Genomic DNA, 10,083 nt, shown 5'->3' with positions numbered 1-10,083 from the left:
GAAGTAAAACTAAGGAGAAAGAGAAAGAGAAAGAGAAAATGAGAAAATACAAAATAAAAACTAAAAGGAAAAAAAGAACAAGCAACATTGGGTAGGTAAAAGCACAAAGGAGAAGAAGGAAAGCCATCCTCGCCACATATAAACTCACATGTACATTTTATCATGTCGGCCTTACATAGTGACTCTCTAGTAGGCTACTTGGAGTTTCACATAAATTCATTTTATACTTTGGGACCATGCTTGTACAAGGGTGGTACTTTTTGTTAACTGGACTTAAAGTAAACCCATCAATAAGAAACTAGATGCTAACTGTTCTGCTAACTGTTCTTGAGTTGCAAGACAAAGTCCAAATAAGTAGGCATTATTTCATAGTATTTTTTGTTCTTTTGTATTTTTTCAAGGGAAAGATGCAACTTCTCATATGCACTATGTATCTTCAAATTTCCAAATACATCCACCTATTTTTATTTGTCATGGGTGCAAACTATCTTGTTCATCTTTTCTCTAAATGAGAGGCATGGGTCTTGTCATGTGGACTCATGGCCCTAAGCTTAAACTTTAATGCAAGGATATTTTTTAAAACATTGTTCAATAAACACATGATGTACTTCTTAAAATATAAAGTACAGAATCAATTAAGACATGGAAGACTGAAATAAGATAACATTTGTGTGATGTTATCTATGACCAACTTAGAAGGCCATCACCTAACTTGGAATAATATTTACTCATTGGTTTGGATGAGGATGCACTAAAAAATATATGCTTAGCGTTCTTTCCATCAAGGGAGTTCCTTAATTCATAAAATAAAGGATTTAAAATTTCGCAAGGCAAAATGAATATTCTGGGACCTAGGAGTATGTAAGTAGGGGGTTTATTATTGGCCCTTGAATGCATGTTTTATTAAGTCTTGGTAGTGAACATCATGTGAACACAAGCCCCTTTAGGTTGATATAATATGCAATGCAGAGCAATTATGTTCTCAAGAAAGAAAAAAGTCAATCTATAAAATCATGGAGAGGATCCCAATGAGTGAGACTTCCAATGCCAGTTAAAGGATGCACATTAAAAATCACTCTATTTGACTTTCATTTTTTGGGATGTGTAGCCGCTGATAACTAAATAAGCAAGGCAAGATCCAAAGCTAAGAGAGAGAATAGGGCAGGTGCCACAAATGCAGCTCTGCTCTCCCATCGCTCCTCTAGAAATGTAGTGTCTAGTTTCAGTAAAAGACGAAATCGCAGACGTGGAGCTCAAAAACCTACAAAATTTTGCAACAATACTCTCCCTTGTTTAAGACAATTTTACCGTCCCTGATGTAACATTATTGGGTGACTTTGTTTTCACAGTCCAACTAGCTGATCGAGATTGCCATCTTTGGGAGTTTATAAGCTAAGTGATTGTAAGCCTGCTGTAAAATTCATCCCAACGAGTTGGAACATGGCACGGTGCCTCTAGAGGGGAAAATGCTCCTACGGAAAAGTAGCAAAAGAAAAAAGAAAAGCGAAAAAGAGGAGGAGATTCCTAGTGCTAGGTGGACAAGAGTGACATTTAAGCTTTTCATACGTGAAAAAGATTGGAGAGAGACAATACGATGAGAAAGGCCAGAAACGACGGATCGGTCCCTATTCGCATGCTTACAAAATTGAGGCTAGGCTGTGGAAATTGCAAGCACGCAAGAATCGCTGCCCATGAAAAGCAGAAAATGCTTCCATTCCCGCTCAATTTGACAAGGACGATGCTCCCTTTGGGCTGCTAATGAGAAGTACGCCACTCTATTTTACCTATTAGACTAATTGCCCCGAGATCTGTTTCTCCAGAACTCATCTACAAAAGAAGAGAGTACGTTGAGCGCCAGGATCTACATCGGAGCAGTAGTGAAGTTATATCAGGTTGAAATTGAGAACTTCTACGCTTCCCATTATGAGAGAAACTTTGCGTCTTCCTGCATCTCGAGCTAATTTGTGGCGCTACATTGCGTCTTTCGCGTTAGGCTCTCTGGTCATTTTCTGGTTTTGCATTCCTAACCTTCAAGCCGTGTATCATCATGTTGTCTTACAACAAATCGTCCTTAGAGCGCATAGCTTGACTCTAGAGCCGCTGACTCAGAAACGATCAGATGGTAAAGTTTATTCCGTCAGCACTCATGTTGATGCTACTATAGCAAACGAGGTGGAGGTTTTCAGAGATGATCAACACGTAGCCTCTGCTGGATTGGAAACATCATCGATACCGGCTGATTTATCAAAGGTAGACACCAAAGAAGTTGCTGAGATTGTTCGTGATACGTGCGATGGGAAGAGGATCTACATGTATGAGCTGCCGTCCAAGTTCAATGCCTTAGTTCTAGAGAACTGTGAGAGGAAGATAGCTGACTGGCTGACTTTTTGCCGCCACCTAGAGCACGATGGATTCGGAACGCCTGTGAGCAACAACTCCGACTGGTTCGCAACGGACCCTTACATGTTGGAAGTGATTTTTCACGCACGAATGAGGCAATACGACTGCCTCACGCAGGATGCGGCTAGCGCAGACACATTCTTCATCCCTTACTACAGTGGGCTCGATGCTCTTCGTTACCTCTACGGCACGGATATGACTAGGCGAGGCGAGCAGGGGCTGGATCTAGTCTTGTGGCTCGAGAGGCATGCGACGGAGAGCTGGAAGAGGCGGGGAGGGAAGGATCATTTCATGGTAATGGGAAGAACAGCATGGGATTTCGCGAGGCCATTAGAGAGTAAGGAAGGATGGGGAACGAGTTTGCACGAGTTGCCATCGCTGAAAAACGTGACGGCTTTGTTCTTGGAGAGAAGGCCCTCTCAAGAGCACGAGCAAGCCATTCCCTACCCGACTTCGTTCCATCCAGGCTCATGGGAGGGGCTGGAGTCCTGGCTACGCATCGTGCGAGCTGCTTCCCGGCCCAATTTGCTCACATTCATAGGAGCACCGAGGTCAGGGATCATTGGGAGCGTTCGACAGAGAGTGTTGGACGAATGCTTGGATTCTCCAGCCAAGTGCAGCGTGCTGGATTGCCAGAAGATCAAATGCGCGCACAACCCAAAGCCTATCAGGGAGGCGCTTCTGCGATCGGAGTTCTGCCTGCAGCCGCCAGGAGACACGCCCACGAGGAGGTCGACCTTTGACGGACTGCTGGCGGGCTGCATTCCGGTTTTCTTCAACAAGGACTCTGCGTTCACTCAATATACATGGCATCTACCGGAGGATGAAGAGAGCTATGCGCTGTTCATATCGCAGGAGGAGTTGGAGAGGGGGGTAAGGGTGCAGGATGTGCTGGTTGAGAGGGGATACAACAACAAGGAGAAGGTGAGGGAGATGCGAGAGACGATAATCAAGCTGATTCCGAGGTTGATCTACGTGCAAGCTCATTCAGGACTGAGCACTCCGGATGCTTTCGATGTAAGCTTGGAGGGCATGCTGCGAAAAGCCAGAGGCTTAGTCGCAGCTGGGTCTTCTTAACTTTCATCTCTCTCTCTCTCTCTTTCCCCTACAATTCATTCTCCGAATTGTTCTTTTGTAACGTGAAAATTGAAATCATGGAGCACCTGTTCCATATAACTAGAACTCTCGCAGGGTGCGTCTCTTCCATCTGCGAAAGGCCTAGCCCTAGTCGCAGCTGGGTCTTAACTTTCATCTCTCTCTCTCTCTCTCTCTCTCTCTCTCTCTCTCTCTTTCCCCTAGAATTCATTCTCAAGAAGAATTGTCCTTTTGTAACGTGAAATTTGAAATCATGCAGCACCTCTCCTTCCCTTTCCATATCACTCTAACTCTCTCAATCGTCTACCCCCACGGTGCGTCTCTTCCATCTTAACAATTTCGTCGCTTATAATCCGGGCTATTCGGAGGTGGGTCTCTTGCATGGTACAATTTTATCACTTCATACTAGCGGACAATTCTCATCTTCCTTAGCTCTAGGTTGGTAGATCTTCTCTAGTGCTAAGGTACCTCTTCTTTGGCAAATTGGTTATTTGTGGATGGCACATGAAGACCATGTCTCTAAGGAATTTCGTTTGGCCACTACAGGTGTGCTAAAAGTCCATTAGTTGCCACACATTTTAGTGACGGAAAAATGAAAGAATGGGATGCAATACGGGTTGATCACAAAAGGAAAGTCCTATGATCAGAATGATTGAGGGCTGGGAGAAGAGATTAGCATTAAGATATGGAATTGCAAAAGAGCAAGCCTCGAGCAAGCTGAGCAGTTAGACGAGGGAGGTACTACAGTTTTAACAGGCAAGGCACTTGGAGGTACCACATAAAGGATCCAGCATGTAGTCACATAGGAAATGTGGATGTTGGTACAAATATCATGGAGCAAGAGACATTTCAAGGAGAGTAGATTGGGTATGGAACCTATGGCAATGTTGAAATATGTGCAATCATGAGTGCATGAGTGAGAGAAAGTAAAGGGTGTAACCACACCTAGAAATCGATACGTGGCAAATACATGAAGGGCTTAATCCCATAAGTAAAATGGGTGCCCAAATAGCAAGGCATATATAGCCTTGTGTGATAGAGACCTCAAAACCCCGAAGCCATCTTTTGGGGAGAGGTCTCCATGGAGTGGCTAGGTGACTTAGGGTTGGGTCCCCTAAGCACACGGCTCCATTCAAAGCCACATGTCAAATTCTTCACATGGTATTAGAGCCTACCTCGGACTACTCGTGAACTTAACGCATGTAGCATCTGCCATGCAGGCCATAGGGGATTGGGTCAAAGAAGACACATTGTAGATTTACAAAGAACCTTGGAGTTAACGGTGCAGATGAGCCAAAGAGAATTGCCATGTAATAATGATGGGAAAAAAATAGACTGAACAAATAGTCTAAACCTAGTCGATGTGGTGCAACATCAAAGGAGTAGCAGCAGCAAGTTGCATAACAATTACTTGGCCCCAAATAAGTAGAAGTGGCATAGAGCCAAACATAGAAGTTGAGATACTGGGTAGGAGTTGCAATTGGATAGTGCTAAAGTGTAGGTAGAGATGAGCGAGCAAAAAAAAGTCATCGTCATAGCATAAAGAAGCTCGGGATAGAACTAGAGATGGCAATAGCACTGATAGTCCGACTGGGCAAAGGGGTCTAGAGAAAAAAGACGTAGAAGCTACAACGCTCGATGATGACACATGGCATTTGAAAGAAGCATGACACATGGCATTCAGAAGAGGTGAGACAGACTGAAGGAACGATATACAAAGACACTTAGTGCAATATGAGAAAAATAAGGAAACACATGGATGAAAAGGTAATTTGTGGACATAAAGGTAATTCATGGACGTAAAGGGTATGCAAACAAAATCAAAGGGGGATAAAAACTATGGTCCTTCAATGGCCTCACTCCCTAAGGTATTAAAAAAATAACATACTCAAAGTGTGATATCACTTAAATCCTACAACAAAAATGAGCCATGCAAAAAGGAGCAAAAAGGAGTGCCAAGCTGGATTAATCAGTTCATGCAATGATAAAATTCGCATATTGAAAGCCAATGACAATAGATCCCATGAATCATAATGGGAGCACTTGAGGGGGAAGTCCACGATAGTTAAAACCCAACTCATAATTGAGGGGGGCTATTGAAATATGTGCAATCATGAGTGCATGAGTGGGAGAAAGGAGAGGATGAAACCTCACCTAGAAATCAACATGTGGTGAATAATATGTGAAGGACTTAATCCCACAAGAAAAATGGGTGCCCAATTAGCAAGGCATATAAAGACATGTGTGATAGAGACCTGTATAACCAAGATCCACCTTTTGGGGTCTCCAGGGAGTGGCCACTGGCTAGGTGACTTAGGGTTGGGGCCCTTGAGCACATGGATTCATTCAAAGCTACATGTCAAGTTCTTAACATGGAACATGTATCAAGTTTGTCTAATCAGTTACCTTGGTTTCAATCAACAAAGGTGATATGATGGCAAGCAATACAGGGTTGTGCCAACATGCATAGATGAGAATCGCAAAGAGAGGGGACAATGCAAGTAGTGCACTCAGTTCTTGTGAGAGTTATTGTAGCAACCAAATAAGAGCCTATGAAGGCCATCACACCATATTTCAATGGTGGGAGCCTGTACTAATTTTTCCTCTAGCTCCAATGAAGGGTCCTTCAGGCATTACATTGACACACACTTGAATTGAGCAGAGAGGAAGGCATAGGTAGAAGGAAGACTTGAGGATGCAATCAGTGGATCATCAAAGAACAAACTTTTTTTATGTGCAAATGTGTCCCATCTTATCCATGCGAAATCCATGCTCTCCTACAAGGACTAGCCTAATTGCTTCAGCCCCAATGGTTCCACATAGACTTGCACCTTGGCAACATCTTGCTTGATTTTATTACAAATGGTGCATGTCATGTTGGAATAATTAACTGGGGTATGGCACAAGATATCATACAGGAGCCTAGAAAAGGTTTCAGAAAAACAAATCAATTGTAGCATGAGAGTTCAAAATATTGGCATCGATGCTTTTTTAATCATGACTAAGAACATGTTCAAAAACATTGGCTTGTGCTTTAGGACCTTTTTTTAGAGGTTTTTTTTTGCCATGCTTTGGACCTAGGCATGCTTATACCCATTCCCCATGAAGGGGGGGTAGAGGGGGCAACGCCCCCCCTAGGATTGTCATCGGGGGTTCCAAAGGGGGCCAACGACATGCATTAGGCCTACCTTGGTGGGGTTTTGGGTGGTCATGGCTGTGAGTAACTCTATTACTGGGTTGAACATTTTAAAGTTTGATGACGTTGGTATTCTCCTTAGTGAAGAAACGTGATGAAAAAGCACATGCAAAACATTAGGTAATGCTTTGTCTCTTGAGAGCATTCTCCTTAGCGAAGAAATGTGATGAAAAAGCACATGCAAAACATCTCCTTAGCTAAGAAATGTGATGAAAAAGCACATGAAAAACATCAGGTAATGCTTTGACTCTTGAGAGCAAGGGAAGCTAAAGGAAGAGAGGAAAGGGCCCAGGACATCATGATAAGTCAAGGAAGAAAGGACACCTCAAGGAAAACTGTTGGTTGCGAAAGAGAAAAAGAAAGGAGATGGACAACAAGAGAATATGCAGGAAGCAAATGTAGTAGGTATTGTGTTGCAAGATGCCTTAATTATTTTATTGGATACTATCATTGATGCATGGGTAGTGGACTTAGGGGTTTCATTTCATGCTACACCTCATAGGAAATATTTTAAAGTCTATGTTCAAGGTGATGAAGCATTGAAGGTTGTTGGAAAGGGCAAGGTGTTAATAAAATTATAGAATGTAAACCAATGGTCATTGAAGGAGGTAAGGCATGTTCCTGGTTTAAAAAGAAACTTAATTTTAGTAGGACAATTGGTTGATGAATGCTACACAACCACATTTGTAGGAAATTTGTGGAAGGTCACTAAAGGGTCAATGGTAATAGCAAAGGACCCAAGGTATGTACATTGTATTTATGTACCAGTAATGCTCACTCCTCTATTACTTTAGCTTCTACAAGAGTAGATACAACTCTATGGCATTATAGACCTAGACACATGAGTGAGAAGGGGATGCAGATTCTTCAGTCGAGAAAGCTATTGTCAGGTTTAAAGCAGGTTGCTTTGGATGTTTGTGAGAACTGTGTTTATGGAAAACAGAAGAGAGTCATATTTCTTAGAGGTGGGAAACAAAAGAAAGAAAAGTTATAGCTTGTGCATACAAATGTATGGGGTCCTATTGATGTATCATCTCTTGATGGTTCTCACTATTATGTTACCTTTATTGACAATGCAACTAGAAAAACTTGGGTTTATTGCATTCAAAGAAAACTTGATGTCTTTGAAACTTTTAAGAAATGGAAAGATTTGGCTGAGAATGAGAGGCAAGAAAGAAGTTGAAGGCTCTCAAATCTGATAATGGAGGCGATACTGTAGTAAAGAGTTTGATAATAAGTGTTCATACAATGGAATTTGTTGAGAGAAGACAACTCCAAGAATGCCACATGAAAATTTTGTGTCAAAGAGGATGCGCAGAACAATCATGGAGCATGCAAGGAGCATGAGACTACACACAGAGCTACCCTTATAGCTTTGGGCTGAAGCAGCAAATACCAATGTTTACTTGATAAATAGATTGCTTTCACGTTCCTTGGATGGTGGCATTTCAGAAGAGGCAGGGACAAGTTAAAATGTTAACTATTATTTTCAGAAGGTTTTTGATTGTGAAGTATTTGCCCATGTTGATAATAAATTGATAAAAAGCTTGAGGCAAAATCCAAGAAGTGCATCTTTATTGGATATGGAGGTGGTGAGTGTGGTTATCACCTATGGGATTATGGACGTAACAAAATCATTAGGAATAGAGATGCTATATTCAATGAAACTGTTATGTATAAAGATCACTTGCAGAAAAAGAAGAAAGAAAATGTAGACACATTATATACAACTCTTGATGAAATCATAGGAGATGAAATTCCAAAGGTTACAGAAAATGAGAATGTGCAGTAGCAACGGTGACAACCATCTCAAATTCCTCCAGGTTCACTTATAAGGTCTATGAGGGTAAGTAGACCACCTGAGCAATTTTCTCCTTCTTTCAATTATGTTATGATGATTCGAACCAAAGACATACAACGAAGCAATGCAGGTAGAATTTAAAAAGGAGTGGGAGCGAGGCATGAAAGAGGAAATGGATTCCTCAGCCTTGGGATTTGGTTTGCTGTCCTATGGGAAAAACATCATTGTGGAATAAATGGGTTTACAGGATGAAGGAAGAAGATGGAGGAAGACAATGGCAGATATGTGATCTTGATATTGTATGTTGGTGACATGTTTATTGTAGCTCTAACATATAAGATGTTGGTATATGTGCAATGCCCACCTCTCATATGTAACCACCAATGTTTCATAGTGCCCTTTTGTAAGGCCCCATTATGAGGAGAAGCCATGGTGTGAGCACTGAACATTGGTAGGATCCTAGTTTTGACACTAGATGAGGTCTCATGGTGACTGTTTGATGGTTAGGAGATGATAGAAGGAACAACGTACTCCTCAAGGGTTCAAGAGTAGCTGATCCCCTGATGGGGGTTTGGGAGCAACACCCCCAGTAGCAGGGTTCGAGGTCTATCAATAGGCCCCGGCCTGCAAAGTTATGCCATCCATTGCATGCACGTGAGCCTTTGCATGCAAATTTTCTTATATGCACATGGTTGATGGTCAGTGGTCAATGGTCTTTGGCTAGTGGCAAAATTCAAGCAAACATGTGCCACCGTCCTCACACTTAGTCATGCAATGTGCTAAGTCAATATGCATGTGCCACCGTCCTCACACTTAGTCATGCAATGTGCTAAGTCAATATGCATGTGCCACCGCTAGCCTAGCAGTGTGGTGGAATCGGTCTATTACGAAGGGCTATATAAGGAGGCCACTTCTCAAGCCTCAACGTCAAATGCCAATACACCTACCTCAAGTCCTTCTCTCCATCTAGAGTCTATCTAGATCACCATTGAATCTCTATTGGAGATCGCACAGGTGGACAGCACCATCAGTTGTATCTTATTTAGTGATACAAAACTTTTATTCTGCTCTATTATGCCTATTATTTGGTTATTGTACTATCGTTATTGTCAAATGATCTCTTTCCTGCATTGTATTTCCATACAGGATATAAATGTGCTGAAGAAAAAGTCGGCAAATACATTTGCAATAAAGGATTTGGGTGTTGCAAAGCAAATCGTTGGCATGAGAATAACAAGAGATAATAAAAACTACGAATTGACAGTCTTAGAGTGAATACATTGCAAAGGTTTTAAATGTAGAATGCAAAACTTTTTTCCACATGTTTGGCTAATCATTTTAGATTACACAAGGATATGTCTCCCAAGACATAGTAGCAGATTGACTATATGTCAAGGGTTGCATATGCATCAGCAATTGGTAGCTTGATGTATCCAATGGTATTCATAAGGCTAGATATTGCACATGCGGTGGGAATTGTGAGAAAATTTATGAGCAATCCCAATAAAGAACATTGGATGGCTGTAAAGTGGATTCTCAAATATTTGAGAAGCATGACTACTCATAAATAATGTTTTCAAGGTTCCAATAT

General features: G+C 41.8%; 1 pseudogene; it reads left to right on the top strand.

Moving 5' to 3' along the window:
• The first annotated feature begins 1,837 nt into the window (after positions 1-1,837).
• Positions 1,838-3,538, top strand: LOC147901284 (putative xyloglucan galactosyltransferase GT19 pseudogene; annotated as a pseudogene).
• Positions 3,539-10,083: the final 6,545 nt, after the last annotated feature.

The sequence above is a fragment of the Dipteris shenzhenensis genome, chromosome 6 (assembly GCF_047967505.1).
Source record: "Dipteris shenzhenensis isolate YYH24624 ecotype China chromosome 6, Dip_SZ_1.0, whole genome shotgun sequence".
Lineage (NCBI taxonomy): Eukaryota > Viridiplantae > Streptophyta > Polypodiopsida > Gleicheniales > Dipteridaceae > Dipteris > Dipteris shenzhenensis.
Note: the sequence above shows the minus strand (reverse complement) of the source record. Positions and strands in the feature narration are given on the sequence as shown.